General features: G+C 45.5%; 1 long non-coding RNA gene across 1 annotated transcript; it reads left to right on the top strand.

Annotated features, from left to right (window-relative positions):
• The first annotated feature begins 3342 nt into the window (after positions 1 to 3342).
• On the top strand, positions 3343 to 19305 carry LOC135579020 (uncharacterized). Its single transcript, XR_010471260.1, has 3 exons — positions 3343 to 5036; positions 6035 to 6187; positions 6291 to 19305. It is a non-coding gene; the product is annotated as an uncharacterized LOC135579020 (long non-coding RNA).
• The last annotated feature ends 743 nt before the right edge of the window (positions 19306 to 20048 follow it).

Genomic DNA, 20048 nt, shown 5'->3' with positions numbered 1-20048 from the left:
CCGTCTTGGGAGAGCCGCCCTGCTCTTCGCGCCCGGGCCCCGCGTACCGCCCCGCTCCCGGGGCCGCCGAAGCTCTGCCGGGGTCGGCTTTCCCGCCAGCCCGCCTTCATGTCCGCTGCCATGAATTCGTGCGTGGACGCCACACGAGGATCCACGCCACGCATCATTATAGGGGCTGGATTTTCACGCGGGTTCCTCCAAGCGTGCGGTGCTCGGTCAGCATGGAGCTATCCCGGTCACCGTCCGAGGGAACTCCCTTGTGTCCCAACCCCATGGCATATGCGCGCCCCACGGACAGCTGGTCTCCGTGGGGTGTCAGCAACGCCGCGCTTCCCGCAACTCGCCGCGACGAGGAGACAGGACGCGGGGGTCAGCGACCTCCAGCCATCACTTTTTTGGGGGGAAAACTCCTCCAGCCCTGCCCCGGTCGTGCATCTCTCCCCTCCCTCCTCTCCCACCCTCCGTCCTGCAGGTGATGCCAGCGGTCACCGTCCAGCGTGCCTCTTTACCCCCGCCGCCGCGGCGGCAGATCTCAAAGGCTAACGGTAATCACACAATTACTGAAGTAGCAACACGGCATTAGGAGGCGGACAAAACGCAACCCCCACAGCAAAGCCCCTCGCCGTCCCTCCTGCCCCCTCCCCGGCTGAGCGCACGCCTATGGAGTCGCAGCTGGGAGCAGAGAGGAGCGCGGCCGGTGCATTCAGAGCCGCCGCAGACTCCACCTCCTCGTCCTCCCCATCATTGTCAGCCCTGTCATTAATACCGCTCCTTAAGCATCCTTCATTCCCGTCTTCCCCCGTGGAGGGGAGCGCCGGGGAGCGGGGAGCGAGCACCGCCGCGCTCCGCTGCCCGCCGCGGGCTCCGGCTCCGGCCGCCGCTCGGGGACCCGCTCGGGTCCGAGGTGTTCGGGATGTGAAAGAGACAGTCATGTGCCCCCTTTCTGGCGGAGCTGACCCCGCGGGATTAGAGGTCTCACCAGCCTTTCTTTCCTTTTCTCTGCTCGTATAAAAGCAGGTTGAAGGTGATGCGGTGTCTTGGGCAGACACTGCAGTGTTTTGATTCAGCTCAGCCCTTTTCACTGTTCAAAGCAGCTGTTCAAATACTAGGGCTGCTTACTTTGACGTGAAGAAGATTTTCAAACAACCCCAAAAGCTTTGAACTGACAGGCCTCCTTGATATCTCCTTCATTGCAGTGCAGCTACTCGAGAATATTCGCTATAAAATACATAGAGCGCCACTTAACTGGAGCTCTCTTCTGGCTTGGAGGCGAGGTGCTGCATACACATCAGGTGCATGCAGAGGGACGCTGCCGGGCTCCGGGAGACCTCTGTCCACCCCATGCCCGGCCACCCCCTCGCCCCGGGGTCCACTGCCCACCACCCTCCTCCAGCGGGCTCCAGCTTGCAAAACCTTGGGCTCTCTCGGCTTTTCAACTCCGTGCATGCCGTAGAGAAAGAACGTATTTCCAGCAGCAAAAACCGAGCTCATTCCTAGCGAGCCTCGGCTCCCTGCCGCTGCTTATCAGGCTCTCCGGCTCTGGGGGCCGGGGGAGCGCTCTTCAAACACACGCTCTTGCCTGCGTTTGGGTGCGTGTACTTGTAGTATGGATAATATATATTGCATATACCTGTTCTGTTTAGAGGTGGAAAGCTTATTTTGAACTCTGGTCTCAAAGCCTTGAGATACACTCACGCAGCTAAAAGGAAAGGAGGGGGGAAGGAATCCCCACACCTCGTTTCTGTGTCTCTATTATCTTCCCATTAGATGTTGTTTTAGGAGGAAATGCGCCAGGAGTGCAAAGACGCGCCGAGTTGCTCAGAATTGCTGGGTGCAATAAACGTGAGGCTCCTGGTGCTCCCTTTAAAGGCCAGCTTGGAAGATTTGTGCTTATTGCTGGGGCGCATTTAATGCACCTTTTGTGAGATGGGATTGTTTTGATCTCTGCTTCCTTTTTAACCTTTCTCTATGAGGTATTCAAGCCTGTACTTTCGTGTAGCTCTTTCCAGTGTTGCTCCAAGGAGTCTCTGATTCGGTGGAGAGACCGAAGACATGAATGAAACTTCAACTTTAAGGGCCTGCGGAGAGACAAAACTGAGGCCGGGGCTTCACAAGTGATTGCTTTAAAAAAATCCAATCTACACAAAGAGGCAGCTGGCTGCTTTAATGAAAACTGCTTAAAGCTGCAAGAACGGCAGCCTCAGGGATGTATTTATAAGATGACTCAAAAGCTACACTTTCAAGTTGCTTTTCCTCGGGGTAGATATAACAAACACATTTAACTAAGAAATCTAAACAAAAAGGACAGAAATTGATAACTTTGGTTGCACAGGCTCACATTACCTATTGAAATTAAAATCCGCCGTCTAAATAGTTTTCTCCAACTATCTCCAGTGGAAAGAAAACCTTGCTCCCTGTATAGATATATACACACATGCTTGTAATATCATATACATTTTTGCCCTGCCAGAATGCAGATTATCCCAGAAGAGAGAAAGGTGTAGAATTAAAAAAAAAAAAAAAAGGAAAAAAAAAGTGTTCCGGTAAAGTTTGTATTAATGTTCATTTCCAACATTCCCCACAACTCTATTCTTCCGGCCACTTCATTCATCTGAGACTCTGCTATTTTATCTGCATCGCTGTTTAAACTAGTCGGATATAATGTTCTAAGTTCAGTATTTGAAATTAAATTATTTGAATTCACGGATATTAATCTTTTCCCTTCATCCTCCAGTTCTGAATCTTGTCATTAAAAATGATCCACCCTTTGTAGTCCGCAAGTGAATATTTTATAGACAGATACCGCTATGAAGACTTCTAACACAACGTCAACCAGTCAGACTTAGCTGTTGCAAGGATTACTTTGAGTAATTTATCAAAGGCAGGCTGCTAAATTTTGAGTGGTGAATATGAGGCCTTGGGGGGAAAAGAAGCAGAAGAAGCAGAAGAAAAAAAAAGACAAATTCCATCAGTCGAAGAGATAAATTCTGGTTGTACTTATTACAGCTTGTTTATTGAACTCTCGGAGACAGACCTAGATGCGATTGGTGCTGCGGAGTTTACAATTTAGTGTTCGAAAGCCTGGCTGGGAACTGACCGCCCCGCGATGGGGCTGGAAGGGCGTTTCTGCTGGCGCGAAAAGCAGGTGAATTCGGTGGGAGAGGGGAGGCGATCTAGCCTCTCCGGCACAGGAAAGCGGTTTCAACCGGGACTTTCCAAAGCCTGCACTGTCCGGAGAATTGTGCAGGAAGAAAAACAGCAATAGATATTAAAAAGGAAAGAAAAATACAAAAGGAGAGCAAAATAAGGGGGGAGGAAAGTGCCCACCCTTCTCTGACAAATCTAACGGTTGCTTTTTTGTTTGCTTGTTTCGTTCAGTGGTTACGTCTGCTGGAGACAAGCAGACACCCTGGGATAATACTGTGTTCCTGCTTCATCGGGGGACGTGATCATCCCTCCCCACTTCCAGCTTTCAGGGCACTTTTGGGCACAACTCCCGCTCCTCTCCTGAAACGCCTTCCTAAAGGGCTCTCTATGGCCACTGCCCCTCTCAGGCACTCGCAGTGCGAAGCGGAAGCGGTTCCAGGCGGGAGATGCTATTTTTCGCCACCCAAGAGGCGAGCCCGGCATCTGGGAGCCGGCCGGGCTGAGCACCGCGGCGGCTGCGGGCGGCACCGCTCCGGCCCCGGCCGCGCAGGGCTGCCCCGTACATGGACACCGGGTTGGGGCTGGTTCATGGGCGTCCTGCCAGCTCCCCCCCTTCCTGCATCACCTCCCCCGCACCCTAATTCCTTGCAGCCCAATGCAAAGGGGGCATCCCCCTCCAGCCCCCCGTCGGCAGGGCAGAAATGGCCCGTCCCGCTGGCAGGGCGGCTGGGGAAGCGGGGCCCCCGGCTGGGGGGCGACTTGTGTGTGTGTCCCCCGGCCCCCACGTGGGGCACGACCCGGTCCCGGCGGGGCTGAGCGCGGCCCGGTCGCCCCATGCCGGGATTTGCGCAGGAGCCTGCCCCGGGGGGGAGGAGGAGAGAAGGGAGGGGGGCTGGAAACTTTCTTTCGCTCAGCGAAAGAGCAGAGGAGCGAGGCGAGCAGGAAGGCCGGGCCATTGTCCACAGAGGGTGCATTTTTGTCAGGCTGGCGTTGGTTGCTATAGTGAGGAGGGAAGGGGAGAGAGAGAGGAGGGAAAGGGAAAGAAAAAAAAACAACCAACCCTAAACCAAACAGAGGAGCACAGTTCGCCTCCCTCCGCTCTCCCGGCTCCAGCCGGCAGCGCTGCCCGTTCCCAACCAAAATAAGAGCGCCCCGCGGGATGTCCCGGGCTCCCGGCGGGGCGAGGAGCCCCGGCGGCCCCGGCCCCGCGGAACAGCCGTGCCGGCCGCTCCTCCCCGCACCGCGACAGCCGCCGCGCATCCTCCGCCGGCTGCCCGCGGGGAGCAGAGGGGTCGGCCCGGCGAGATCAGGGCGCTTCTGGCTGCAGAGCAGCAAACACGTAGCGCTGCGGGATGCCCCGAGTCACACAGCCCAACACCACACCTGATCCAGCGCCTACTCACTTGGTCACGGTGGCTTCGCACCCTGCAGAGCATCCGTGACACTGATCCTGACACGAACTGCGTGGGGTTTTGGGGGTTGTTTGGTGGTGGTTTTTTTTTTGGTGCCTAAATAATTTAAAGGAGGGGGGGGAAATACCTTATTCGGATGCAGATGAACAGCTTTTTAATTTTAAGAGAGACTCTTATTTTGCAGCAGTGTTTTTTGTTGCCTTGCTATTGAACTTTGAAAATAGTGTGGCAGGGGAAGGCAATAATGAAGAGTCTCGAAGGCTTAAGATTTAGTTAAATGAGTGACTCAAGATGGCAAGAAGAAAGTTAGTTACTTAGTTAATTGAGAATTATTCACCTTCTGAGATCGGCACAGCGGTTTGTTCAGATGACAGTGCGAACTTGGGGCGGGGGGTGGCAGGAGGCAGGCAGGGGAGGAGGCAGATTTCACTCGGTTTTTCTTTCCAGGACAAGTTAAATTGCAGTTGAAGGAGAGAGGTCAGTATCTTTTCAAATCAATCTCTCTGTCTGTCTGCCTGTGTCCCCATCTATTCTCTGTAAAGGGAAAAACTCCAACTTTGTTACTCCATCTGTTCTGTATCATCTGTAATCGACAGTTCTTTAGACTGTATGCACTTTTACTCCCGATGAAGTGTAACTTTAAAGCTGTACAGTCAGCTATCTGAAATAGGGAAAAAAGGCAAGTCGTCTTTTCCAGTTTTACAGGAGAATTTTTCTCTTCCCGTGCAATTGTTAATTTTCTCTCTTTTTATTTTCTTCTCTCACATTTTCGAATTGTAGTTGACAAGTTTTATTTAAAAAACACTTTACAAGCCACCACTTAATGCATTATTCACATTTTTAAAAAATGCTTGAAAGAAATCACGTTAATGAAGAGAACATTTGTAGTAATTTGGTGATAATTATCAGAATCACCAAATATCCGCAAAGGCTTTAACATTACGTGTTGGAAGAAAAGCAAAACACATTATTTTAATAGTCTGATATGCAAACTATGGACCATTCAATTACATGGCTTAATAATGCATACATGATGTGATCTTGTTATTGGGATAGGAAGGGCTGCAGTAATTCACTCCAAAGACCAAGTGTGCTCTTACATCCAGTAAAATCCATTGCCGTGGATCAGGGGGCCCTGCCAAACTACATTTAAGAGAATAAAAATTAATGACTGAGAATTTGAGCGTTAAATTAACATTAATTATATGACCTGCCTGCTGGAAAGATTAAATTTCTTACGCCCTAATTAGATAACGTCTCCTCATACATCAAACAATTTCCATTTCCAGATTTCAGGATTAAAATGCAGACTGGGGAGACCAGGCTTGTTCGGTCGCCGGCGCCCGCCGGCCTCACCGAGCGCTCCCGACCCCGTCCCGCTCCCTCCGGCCCCCGGGGCTCGCCGGGGGCTGGGAGCGGGGCCGGGAAGCAGCGCCGGGTCAACAGTTGCTTTAACTCGAATTTCTTTCACCCAGCGCCCCGGACGTGGCGGCGAGGGTGGTCGGGGCAGGAGAGCGCGGAGGGTGCGCGGTTGCGGAGGAAGATGCGGGACAGCAACGCCCGCCGCCTGGGGCCGCTCTGACAGGGTGTCCGGGAATCCACGCTGGCCCCGCCGGCCGCCCCGAAGGGTAAGGATGGAGAGACGGAGCTATCTTCCCTCCGCACGAGTGAAACTAATTTCTATTTAATTGCTTCTCTCAAGAATAAAACCTCGGCGGTTCCCCCACGCAGGTTTCTGCCCGTGGAAGAGATGGAAATCGCTGAGAAACCCCCTCTCCTTCACTCCTCCATCTCCGCGGTCACCCACGCGTAACCCCCGGGGCACGGTCACTCCAGGCAGCCGCCTGCTGCTTGTGCTCGCCCGAAGCGCCCCTCCCTACACACATACCGGCGGCGGCCGGGCCGCGGAGCGGACACGGGTGTGAGTGGCGGGGGCCGTGCCACCGGCGGGGCCAAACAGCTCGGTTTCAGAGCGTCGAGTTTCAGGGTTTTAACCTCGACTTCTGCGGGGGAAAAATAAATTAAAAAGAAAAAAAGGAGAAAAAGAAAAAAGAAAGAGAAGCGGTAGCATGTGCGGGGAGGTGGATATGTGGGAGCGCACCCATGGGCAGAGGGTGAAGAGGGTTGCCGGACACCGGGGCCACCTCAGGCGGGGACGTCCCCCGTCCTCCCGGGAACATCTCCGGCCTGCGGGGGGGCAATGCTGGTGGCCCGCGAACGGTCCTTCTTCGGGTCTACATCTGTGCCATGCCTCCACACGAAAAAAAGATCTTCGTAAGCCAGGGCTAAACCAAATGTTACTATTCAGAGGCTGTTTTGCGAGAGGAGAAGCACGACAGAGCTGGGGTGGCCTTTGGTGTCCTCATGGTTACAAGTGAAAGTCACGGCAATCCCCTCCACATCTCGAGAAAGCTGTGAAAAAGAGGAATCCTAGCATCATAACATAATGTCTCATCTATTAGTGTCTCTTGCTCACTTTCTGGACTGGACTGATAACCCTTTACATTTAATGCTATGTTAAGTATAATAACAGCTTCCAGAAATGGAGTAGGTGAGGAGGCTGTGGAGGAGATAAGAGGAATTTGTCTTGTTCTTGGGCTTCCTCCCTGAGCTCCAGAAGCATCTCTCCTTCAGGTGTGAAGCCTAACCCATGCAGCCAGACCAATGCTAAAATCAAGTCACTATTCCCCAGGGAGCTAGTCTTTCTGTTAAGTAACAGGTACTTTTTATTTTAAGTAACAGCTACCTTTTATTTTAAATTTGATGGCAATAAAGTGTGGTTGAAAGGAAGCAAGAGCTCTGAGGACAGCGGAAGTTAGCAGCAGGCAAGAAGCCTGTGAACTTGAATAGCATCTCCAGCAACATATCCACGCTCCAGTAACAACAACCTCCATTCAAAAACAGTTGAAAAACGTGTAAAGGAAGCAGATTCAGAAAGAACACAAAATAGTAAGGTGGCAAGCAGCAAAAAAATGCAGCAGCCTGTAAAGCTCCCACTGTTCGCTACTTCTTCCAGCTTTACAACAACTGTTTCTATAGAAGGTTACTTTTCCCTCTGGTCTGTCCCTCCAGCTCCTCACATGGGCTTTAGTGGCAGAAATGAAAGGGGCTGAAAAATGTGTTCAGGAGGGCAGAAGTGGGTTACATTGGGAAGTTGTGGTCTTCAACTAAGATGTAACCTGCCCTCACCTGGTTACCCAGTCGTCACACTGGGAGTGTAACAGTCTGTCAAGATCATCTAATAATCGGTGTACTAGTTTTATATTGAAAGCAGGCTACAGTTAATGTAGCTGTTTATTCCCTGAAAATGCAGACATGGAAGTGGTGGGATGTCCCTTTCTCTTTGCTGTGATGAGTGATAGCTCAAAGTTTGTTTTTAAAGATTTGCAATCCAGCAGATTTTTTCACCTTTTTTTTTCTCCTTTCTTTTCCCTTTCCACCTCGCCCATTCAGTGGTTTGAAACAAGCTAAATCAATCTCCTGTTTTGAGAGCAGGACAGGCAGACACCTTGGTGTGAGCAGTACTACAGGTGAAATGATGGTTGCACTTCTGCAGCTGTACTTGACTGTCTGGGGGTGCCAACACCAGTGAGAACAGCAGAGATTTCTCTGCTGCTCCCACACATAGCCTGTGAAAGGCAATCAGTCTTTTAGGGAACAGCTCAAATAATTCATGTACCATAATAATTGTATATTCCCACTAAAGTGACACGGAACAGTCGATTCTTCAAGAAGAAAGATTTGCCCATCACCCCAGACCATTGCTACATATCTTTAAACATCCCTAAAACCCCGTGATGTTATGTAAGTATGGACAAACCAGTGATGGTTTCCTGAACCTAGAGCATCCCGACTGAAATTGAAGGCTCTCTGCATGTGAGCTGGGTGGCAGAAATGAGCCTGGGTCCCTCTCCTTTGCCTACTAGACCCTTCACATCTTGTGTACTGGGTTGTACAATCCACCCCCTCCACACCCTGTTGTCTGCTAAGCTAACATATGGTTGGTGTTTCCTCAGTAGGGAGCCCCTAGATGAGATTGCACCTGTGATATAGTCAACAGTAACATGACTAAAGAGAGTTAACCTACTTATGCACACTGAGAGAGGTGAGTTTACCCACTTTTATTTACTGCTACACCACTGGGCTGAGCTTCAGCATAAATTGTTTCAAGGTGCCTTGTTTCAGCAGTTGTACAGAGAACTGGCTTCTTAGTTATTCTGTAACTCAAAGGTGTGCAAAATCACTGCCTAACTGGGAATAAAATTATCATAAGCACAATTATGCCTGTGCTGAAAGGACAAGGTCAGAAGAGAGAATCCAAAATGTCAACAAGACTAGTTCATGATGGATTGTCCCAGACAAAGCTGTCTGATGTTATACATCACAAAAAGTTAAAAGATGATGTAATTTATATGTTAGACTCATTGTCAATTCACACCAGAACCTGAGGAACAGCAAAATCAGTTGTAGTACTTTTGGCCATATGGCACGTTTTGGGATGTGTGGTGAGGGTGGTTGGCAATACACAATTTTTTTCTTCGGTGTGTCAGTAAAGCATTCTCTGAGCTGACAGTAGCTTTTGCATTTGGCACCGATAATCCTGGGAGACCCTGTGTCAGTCTGCTTTCCCTGCCATGGCTCCCTGTCAACTCACTCTCCTTTTGAAAGAGAAGATCTTTATGCAGCCAAAAGAGTCTCTGAGTTAGTCCTTCACTCCAGAGTTTTGGCATTGTTGGTTTAAATCTCTTGGGCTGGTGCATTACACTTTGGCTGGACTACTCAAGGACAATTCAGTGGCTTTAGTGTCTTCTACCAGCCCTCAAATGTTTCTTATTGGGCTTCTTGTACTTCTCCCCCATCATTTCCTTTCTTCCTTTTTCTTATAGCCATCTTTTACACTAAACCAATGTATTTATCCAGTAAACATCCAGAAAAATCTGCTCAATATTCAGTGTTCTTACATTATTTTGGAAGTGGTCCATATTCATGACTGCTGAAAAAATTTTAAAATCTGCATGCTTTAGTTTTATGGGTAAGAGATGAAGACCTCACTCCTTAATTTGCCTCCTATCTGAACCCACTCTGGTCATTACAGGTGGGAATGGGAGGGCTGCCTCTTGTTATAGATGCCTGATACTTTAATTTAAAAAATTGTGGTTATAGTGTTGTATCAACAAGGTTAAATTTTTCTGTTGTCACCCAGTGTTTCAGTAATGAGAGCAAAGATCATGGCACTGTGGTTCCAGACCACAGAGAAAAGCCATTATGCCATTGTGGTCTACTTAAAAACAGTTTGTAAAAAACCCCAACCAAACAGGTTGTATGTATGCAGTAAAGCAGCAGCAGCATCTTTGAAGGTTCTCTCCTCCCTAGAAAACCTTAATTTGCCCAGCCCATGCATGAATGCACCATCCACAAGCAGTAACTGAGTGCAACGCTGCTGGAGATGCACCCAGCCTGCATCTTCCCCTCCTGGCCGCCCTGCGCTGCTTCCTGAGAGACTCAGTTACTGTCAGTCACTGGGGCCAGGCAGCAAAGCTTCCTGGCATGGAAATGGAGGGGAAGGAATGGGGTGAAAAGGGAACGAGAAGAGAAAATGGAGACACAAACTCAGGTGCACCTCTGTAAGCTGGAAAGGGGGAGAGAAACTATGACTTGGATTTCAGATTAGGAGTGAGAGCTGAAAATGAGAAATATGGGGTAGGAATGATTTGGCAAAGAAACTAGAGCTGTGTGAAGAAGGAACCTGAGTCTGAGGACTGGGAGGAGGATCCTGCTGTCTGAAAGACAAAAGAAAAGCTTACTGAGGGCACTCTGAGTAGGCAAGAAGCTGTGTGGAGAGCTGGAGTGCCTAGGACTGGGTGGGTAAAAGAGTCTTGGACTTCTTGAGCCATGCAGATAGGACTGGGTCGTGGTATGAAAGCAGGCACAGGCAGAACTTTTGTCTATGGTGGAGCAAAGAGAAAAGTCCAGGAAGCAGGGAATGGATTGAGAGGGACTGGCTTCAGATGGAAGAAGTACCATGGAAGAGCTAGCTCTTCCAGGCATAGCTCAGGTCTCTCAGCACGATGTTCTATGTCCTGCAGACATGCTGAGAGTGGAAATCGGGGCCATTTGGAAATGACACAACTTCAGATTGTAAGTGCATTGTCTGTGCAATGAATGGAAATGGAATGGTCTCTCTTTTCTGGAAAGGTAACTTTCCTGAACCTCGCATTGGACCGTATTTATTGTCTTAGGTTAGGCTGCAAAAGACAAGACCATAGATAGGGCTTTTTGATTTAAGTGTAACTTGCTATTATGTCCATAAAGAAAAAGGCACTTGCTACACATATATATAGATATATATATATTTCTTTATTCAGACATGCAAAGATGGTAACTGCATACCAGATGTTAGATGTGGTGTGGCAAAACATGGTAGTTAAATTGCTTAGGATAGCCACAGACCCTTTCCCCCTCCCTTGTGTTTGCTGAAGGTACAGAAAAGAGCCCAGAAATGCAGTTTAGGCCAGATACTCAGAAGAGGCGTGAAGCTCAGTGTTGCAATGCCTAATTTTTAGATACTCTGCTTTCCAAGGGAATCCTCAGCCTGGAACTGGACTCCAGGTTATTGTAATTGCAATCCTGATAAATGGGCAGCTAGGAAGAGGCACGTAGGCTGACCTCACCCTGCTGACAGAAAATGGTAAGCAGAGGAAGTTGCACTTCTCTTATCAAGAGTTGTTTTCTTCTCTTCCCTGGGTAGTTTTGGAGAGAAGGAGGCAGGCAGAAAGGGTGACGATTGTGTCACCTAACTTCAGATGTCTGCAACGCAGAGGCCGTTTGCAGTCATTGGGAGGCACAGTTTGTCTGCTGTGTTCAAGTGTCTGCTCTGGGATGTAATGCAGTGCCTGGGGTAAGTAACTCAGATATAGCTGACTACACTGTGGATGCTGAAGTTAAGCAAAATTAATGTGACACCCTATTTAAAAAGCTAGGCATTTCCAGTGATAAATAACAAGCTTTGAGGATGTAAATTCTGAATATGGTCATCTCCAGGGACATTTCAGTGCTCAGCCATGTGTATCTAAAAAGTTGTGGTGGTGTAGTTTTCCTTCGTATCTGGTTCTGTTGACATAAAAGATCAGAGCTCTTATTTGTGTTTTCAGTGTGTTTCTGCATTTGCATTGTGGTTGGTAAGCAGCGCTAGGCTGCTCTTTCAAAAACCTTGATGGAGAAAGTGAGTTCAGTTATTTTTGAATAATATTTTTGAATTCAAGCACCAGAACAGTGTAGCAGTTTTCTATGGGTTCATCTTTGGTGAGGCAGGAGGAAACTGCCTCTCTTGTTATTAACTTATTCGAATGGGATGTTGCAAAATGTCTACTGAAAGACAATGTTCACATGATTGGGATAGTTAAAGTGGATTTTGATGAGACATAAATGAAGGAATATGTATGCATATACATAGGAATACGTCTTTCCCACACCTGAGATATTTTACACTATTAGTTATGGGTGAGATGTATTTTCTGCTTGACATTGTTGTCACTTCAGAAGATTTTTGGGCAATGGGTATGCGAGGCATAAGGATAAAAAAAAAAGCGCCTTTTACAGCTAAATTAAGTGTTGGCATCTCTCACAAGATTTTATCACAATTTTTTTTTTTGCTCCTTAAATCTCCTATTCCTGGATTTATGTAATTAAATGACAATCTCAGCTCTTGTGAAAAGTAAAAAATATGGTTTCTATACATCATGATTCTAGAGGGATGCTTTAAAAAATGATTTGAAGGTACCCTGAGTGTGCAGCAACCAACAGAGAAATAAAATGAAACCCACATTTATTATTAGGAAAAATCCTGAAACTTTTAACCGTACTTGTCATGTTTAAAGTTGACTTATGGTTTAGATTAGACATTAAGAACAGCTTTCTAACTTTCAGTTGGAAAGCACAAGAATAGATTGCCTACAGTGGCAGTGGGAGGATTTTGAAAATAGATTGGACAAATGTCTGTGGGGAATGGTTCAGCTACAGTCAACCCAACCCAGTGCAAAAGGATGCACAAGTGACCTCTAATTCTTCTTAGCTGCATCAGGTTAAGCTCTCCAAAAGCTGGCAGTGGTCCCCCTCTGCCCTCACCAGCGGCCAGGTTATACTGAGGATCTGCAGTCGGCAGGGGCAGACGGACAGGCTGCCATCCTTCCTGGGATACATGCAGCTGTTGGGAGCGCCAGAACTGACGGTAGGGCTGTCATGGCTGGGATTCACCCCCTGCTCCGCCTGACCTTTCTGCTTGACTTCTCTAAGCATATTTTTGGTTATAAGCAGTTCCTCTGGGCAGCCAGGAGCGAGGTAGGGAGTCACCTTCTCTGCAAATGTTATACATGAATAAACACCTTCCTAGGCTTACTTAACCTGAGTCTGCTGTGTGCCTGTTTCCCTGCTGACACACCATTAGCATCTGAAGCATCTATATTTCCTGAATCGCAACAGAGATAACTTATCATTCCAGCTGCTTATCTCAGACCTGCCCTGTGGATCCAGTGGAAAGATTTCCCCTTTAGCACATAACAACAGGTGCCTGATACTCACTTTGAAATGTTCCTCTTTTTAAAAAAAGAAGATTTGGGATTCTTGCCCTGTACATTTTGCATCTCTCTTTCCATCTCTATGCCCATATAGCTCAGTTTATTATTATCGGACTGCTGGCCCATATCTTGCTGCCAGTGATATCAATCCCATACCATATATGCCTTGGGAATTTTTGGATACAATAGGAGCCTTGCAGTTGCCAAAGTCAGTGTGCCATTTAAAAAGTGGGCTGGGGAGGGGTTAGGCACATATTCAGGAAACTCTTCTGTAAGCTTCAGGAATATCAAACATCCATCTAATTGTCTTTTCTTTCTTAACAACTCCTCTGGATATCAAGTTGGCATATGTTATGCATAGGTTGACTTTCTGGGAAAATAGCTAGCAGAGGAAAAAGTGCCCTTAGCAGCTGGTGTGATGGTGCTGGAGAGCAGGAGGGTGGGACTGGAGAGGAGCATACCCAGGAGACATCCCTTCGCGATCCCTTTTCGAGCGAGCATCACTCCACTCCCCCAGGAAGCCGGAAGCAGCTCATCTGGTGAGATCCTCAGTGCCCTTTCTTGCAAACACAGAATCATGGGATCATTTTGGTTAGAAGAAACCCTCAAGGTCATTGATCATCGTGGCAGACAGGAGTGTGCTTCTTGTCCCAACTGTAGCCTGGAGCCACCAGTGAGCCACTGGTATGCTCAGGGCTGCACATAGGTGTGTTTGCTGCTGTATGCATCTCCACAGAACCTGGCCCCAAAAAGATGTGACCCCTCTCATGTAAGCTGCTGTCTCAGCCTTGACACCCTTGTTTACGTGCTCTCCTACAGAGTTCACGGGGAATTGTTAGGGGAGCTGCCTGTTTACAAATGTTACAACTTTTTAATCGTAGCTTTAGGTAAGAAAATAGACATGCTGTAAGGTAGGAAAAAGATCAGGTCAAGAAGCTGAACTCTATTCTTGCTCTTCTGAGTACTGCTACACCTGAATCATGTGCTTTTTCATGCCATGGAATCTTATCCAAAGTGGTGGAACTGAGCGCATGACTAACCATGGAGTCGAGATTCATTGGCTGGAATTTTATTGTCAGAGATACAAGGAGTGTGATAGACACACTGGTGCTGTCACCTATAGATGCATTCCTTTGCGCTTTTCATCATAAGATGCTGCTTCCTCTTGCTTATATAGTTTTGCCATCTGTCTTGATTTGAGTGTTTCAATGCTTGATGTTTTCATCCAGATCAAGATCCAGGAGACAAGTGAAAATATAAGCAGCCCATCTTTCATTTCAAACAAAAAGCTTCTCAAGTTTGCAAAGTTGCAAAGTTTGTAAGGGAAGTATTGCAAATGCAATGAGAAACCTAAACCACCTCAACTACAGGTGCCTGTTTTTACTGCTATTTGAAAAAAAATACAGTTTTACAGCTAATCTGTGAAGTTTTTTGTGCATGGCCTGATTTGTAGTTTCTTAATGCTCGGGACTGGCAGTATTGTTTACAGTTTTGCCAAACTTTTAACAATGAAAGAGCTTTTTTCATGCTAGTCTCTGACTCAAAGCAAACTATCCTGGAAACAGTCAGTTTCGTGGTTCATTCATTTCAGTGAATGAAATGAGGGGAAATGATATATTTGAATACCCTAAAAAATTGCTATAATTATTTCATTAGGCAGATCTAGCACAGCATGCTTTGGTACAGAAATTTAAAATCATGTAGGGCAAGGAAGTGCCTTTAACCAAACTCTAACATTTCTGAAAAGGTCAGTTTACAGATGCTTTTTTAGCGTTGTCCAGGCACAGTCCTTGCAGGTTCCATATGCATTTAGTGTGCTTCAACTTCTTCCCAGACTCAGTCAGGACCAGATCATGGATGGAGAAGGAGATCACAGGTGAGTGAGTTGAAGGAAGATTTCCCTGCAATCCCTCTTCATGGTTACTTCATCTTTCTGTAATTTCTGTGTAGGGGAACTGCCAGTAAAGGTCGATCTCTTGTGATCTCATGTGTTTCATCTTACTAGCAGATGTGTGGAAAGATGGAGCGAGGAAGGGTGTTCAGACAAGCGAAATGAGGAGAAAGGTGAAAGCAGAGCAGAAATGGTGTGAGATCAAAAGGATGAGGGAAGCACCAGGGCCCAAAGTAGGACAGAATATGAGGTTGAAAGAGAGAGAGGCCAAAGGGCTTGTAGCTCCATAAGGGACCCAGGGCAGGATCCAAGAGTGCCACCTCTCAGCATTCCTGTTCTTGGCTTGCAAATCACAGTGGATGCACTAGCCTTGCACAGGCTCTCATTCATCTCTGCTGAGCACCACATTAAAGACATCAGCCTGTTATTGCCATTATTTCAAGCAAGGAATAGTGCCTCAGAGCTAGTTGTGAGTGGAGGACTGAATTCTTCTACCCAGTGATACATTTATTTTAAAACAAATAAAGTTTTCCTCCTCCTGAATTCCATCTGTCTGAGGGGTATGAAGGTTGAATAATTGAGCCTTCAAAAGTTACAGCACACCAGAATTGTTTCTCCCCTTGTGTATATAAATTAAAATGTGCTTGTGTGATCACATGTCTGGCTCCAGTTGAGCAAGACTGGACATCCAAAGTTCAGTGATCCCTTATGAAAAGTTTGATTGAATGATCAAATGCTCTTTAAAAAGGTTTTAATTGCATATGGCAATGATAGATAATAACCACGCATTGTGTGTGCATTATGTTAATCCCAAAGCCTCCCTCATAATGTGGGTGGAACTCTTTACTCATCATTGAAAATTAGCCCTCACCAGAATAGGAAATCTGACCTGTTATTTGCTGGAGCACAAACTCCTTACACTCAGTCTTCTGGTTGGAAGTGAAAGAAACCATCACCTTTTTATTTCGTTGAGGAGAATAGAGAACAGCATTGTGCAATTCAATGTTGAGTTATCCTCACCAGGTGCCCCAAAACTTCTCAGTGTAGATGAGCCACAGACATCAGTTAATGTTATATTGTTCCCTGTCATGATGGCTGGTGCTCAGCCTGACCTTCATGGCTCTCTGAGACATGAGGTTGCTCGAAGAGCATGCAGAAGTTTCCAATTGCCCAACTTGTCTGTGCTAACAGGTACAGAGCAGCTGCAGCAACTTTGTAGCCAGGGCCCCAGTTTGATGGCTTTTTTTCCTCCTCCTCCTCAATTGCTTTGCAATCAAGCTCCAGAATGATAATTTGAGGTGGGTACAGTGAGCATAACTTTTGGGAACAGAGGTTTATTATTTTTTTTGCCTTACATGCTTCATAATTTTCAGCGAGGGCACAGCAAAGGCAGAAGTCTTGGTTGCACACAGAATATTCAACAGACTGTTCTGGATCTACTAATTCTTAAGTAGAGAAGAGCCATCGTTGCACTGAGGAAAATTAGGTTTGCCAGTTCATTCACATTTAAAAAATAATCTTATGAATCTGCATTCTCTCCATCCTATCTGTATAGGTCCTCTATCTCCATTTTTGCACAGCATAAGTCCCAGGTTACCTGGGCTCCTGCAGTACATGCAGAACACACAGCAATCTGCTCAATTTTAATGAAGGGCATTTCCAAAATTAATTACCTAGAAACAAATATTAAATGACTGTTCTGTATAACACAGGAAGAAGAATTATTGAGGAGGAATGAAGGCTGTTATGAATGTCGCCATTGTGCTCTGGTGTGCAGCCCCCACATCCTCCCCTGTCCCCCCAGCCCCAATGGAAATGTAATCGCAGCAAATGCTACTCTCCTCTCAAGGTTTAGATATACACCTAATTTCCAGCAGGTGGGCAATACCAGTGATCAGATGTGCCCTGAATGAAGCACACTTGTAAGTTTTATTTTATTTTATTTTATTTTATTTTATTTTATTTTATTTTATTTTATTTTATTTTATTTTATTTTATTTTATTTTATTTTATTTTAATGTATTTTATTTCATTTTATTTATTTATTTTCTGAATTGAGACCTCCAGTTGTGTTGTACTGAGGCTGACAGTGCCTTTGATCAGCTCTGGATGTGGCTGCAGGACCCAGACCTCCCCAGCTCTCTGGCCTCGCACTCCCTTGCAGAACTGCTGCCTGAGTCCAATTGCTCTTGCGTTTGAAGAGCTCGTGTTCCTCTCCTGTAATTCCTCAGCATGCTGTTTAGGATTTGAAGATATAAAAAGCTAAATAGTAAGTCAGTGTTAAATATAATATTTTAACTGTTTCCAGTGTTTTCTTTCTTTTAGTAAAAAGAAACTCCTGAAAAATAAAACCCAGTTCACTTTAAAATGCTTATGCAAGCAAAACAATCCTTTTGTCTTTTACCTTGGTGTTTTATATACCATTTAAGGTGGTGATTATACGCGTGAATCTAGAAAAAAAAATAAAGAAGGAAATAAATAATTGACAAGAAAAGAAAAATTGAAAGCTGTATGCTGACAGGTATGGATTGGCTTAGACAAAAAGAATTATATTCCCAAATCTAATATCAAGATGGGTTATATCTAGCCCTTGCCAAAATTAAAAAAAGGAAATCTGATCAGCATGGTAGACAACAGAGTTTGACCAGAAGACTTATGGAATAAAGTGCCATTTGCATCCTTTTTCTTCTCTGATGTCTCAAAGCAGTAATAAATAGTACAATAGAAAAGAAGTGGTGGTGAAATGCCTCATTTTTAAACTTTTTACATAAAACTCTTTTCAAAAGGAATAGAATAAGAAACTGAAGGTAAACAATTCTGTTTAATATATAAAAAGCATATATAATGAGCTTTAAGATGTATGTTTTTATGTATATGTGTTTATACTTCTTTGATGACAGTAAAATACATGAGAATGAAAAAGAGACCTTCATTTTCCCCTACACATTTTGTATACATCTTTTTTTCTAAGGTATTCTGGTGTCAGAAATCACTTGCAATATACATGGTACAGGGGTTTACTGCGATACACAGTTTTAACAAATAGAGTGAACAAGAGACTGTATGTACAGTAAAGGGAACCAAAGTATTATATTGTGCAGTGAAAGGAAAAGATGGTCCATCTCTTTTTTTTGCTTCAGTGTTTACTTTCCACAGCAAAATGTCTGTCACCTTTCTACCTGCTGCACAGACTGGTGGGGTTTCTCTGTCCCAGCACCCTGCTTGGCCACTGAGGACAGCATTTCAGAAGGGTTTGGCCAACCTCTTGTGACACACGTTCTAAAATAATTTGGCTTTTATGTATATACCACATCCAGGGGATGGATTTTCAGAAGAGCTTAGCTGGTGGCTGCTGGGCTGCTTGGAAACATAGATGTTTCCTTTGGGTACCTATGGAGGATGAGACAGTGGCAGGTCTACAGACAGCTGAAGTCCATGAAGTCATCTCCATTCCTGGAGGACACTTCCAAAGCAGCAGTCCCAACCAGGATGGTAGGCACACATGGATGGGGCTGCAGATCCTGTTGGCTAAGCCTCCTTTGAGCACTACTCAGGAATGCCAGGGCTTCTCAGGGAGAAGCAGGACACTAAAAATACATGTAGGGTGGAAGACCCACCCTCAGTGAAAGCCATAGCATTTTTGCTTCTAATTTGAAGGAAGGAGAGACTTCTGCTGACCAAAGAATCGGCACTCATTACTGAAAACTTTCAATAAATCTTTGAAGGAAGCCTAGCATGTCCACAGCTACAAGCTAGTACATCCAACTACATACCATACGTTCATATGTAAAATGATGAAAAAAGTGTATTCTTAAGAGCACTTGCAGGCTGTACAATGCTGTGCTGAAGCTTTTATTACATTGATTCAACTACTTTCTGCAAGTTATGTAAAGTAATCTTTCTGAATCTCACAAATTTGCATCCTGGGAGTGATTGATACTCTATGTGTGATGAAGATGACTTTCATTCCCTACCACACAGGTGTGTGATGAATACTGGTTTGAGGTGTGCTATTATTTATTGCCAAGGTTATTTCATAAATTCAGTTTCCCAATTCTAATTCAGATCTACATGCTTTCTCTGAAGAGGACTCTTATTAAGTCGTCATTTCTTGAGAAAACTAAACCAAACTAAAAGGCACCAGTAATAGATTGGTTTTATTCCACTCCATAAATGTGTGAAGTACTGTTTTATTATACATTAAAAGTGTGATTATGTGTGATGGCGTCTTTGGATCATGTCAGTGGTTGAGTGCTAGTTTTCATTGCTAGCTTTAATCTGGGTGTAGATCACTTTCAGTTTTCTAGCAGATTTGTTAACAGTATTGTGAAAATGTATAACAAACTGGACAGGGGGAAAAAAAGAAATCTCTAAAACTGCCCAACAGGTTAATACTAATTTTCAGACTATCTGAATACTGGCATATATATATAACTTGACATTGGAAAACCAACTATCCCATTCGGCAATTAATTTCCATTCTAGAGACGACATGGCAACAATGAAGCTTCTTGGAGAGTACGCACTATTACTGCTGGCTATTCATCAGCAACTGCTGGATCCCTTGTTCTTGCTTTATGGCAGAAAAAATATCTGTGGTTGGTCAGGCAGTCACAGAATTCAGCCCACCTCACCTCTACCAAGCACAAAACCAGAACCTTCAGAAGCAGGAAAGATGTCTGGTCTTTTTTTTAGCCTAGAAGCAGGTTAGAAAGGATGAGAATGTACTCGTTGGGCAGACTCAGTCATGAAACTCTTTTTTTTGCACATTAGCTTTCAAACTCATTTTGGAATAGCCTGCCTACTTATTTGTTCTTGACTGATTTGGAGTCTTTCAGGACAGAATCAACCCCATCTTTTTGTTCTCTGAGGTATAAATTATCCAGTATAGCATTTATTTTATTTTTTTTTTTCTTTTAAACCTTTATTTAGAGCACTCAGAATGGTTTGTGCCTTGAATCTGTGCTCTGCAACAATTTTGTTCCTGTGTTCTTGTTCCTTGTGCAGGCTACCTCTGTCTACATA

Source organism: Columba livia, chromosome 3, assembly GCF_036013475.1.
Source record: "Columba livia isolate bColLiv1 breed racing homer chromosome 3, bColLiv1.pat.W.v2, whole genome shotgun sequence".
NCBI lineage: Eukaryota > Metazoa > Chordata > Aves > Columbiformes > Columbidae > Columba > Columba livia.
This window is presented reverse-complemented; position numbering and strand designations above follow the sequence as displayed.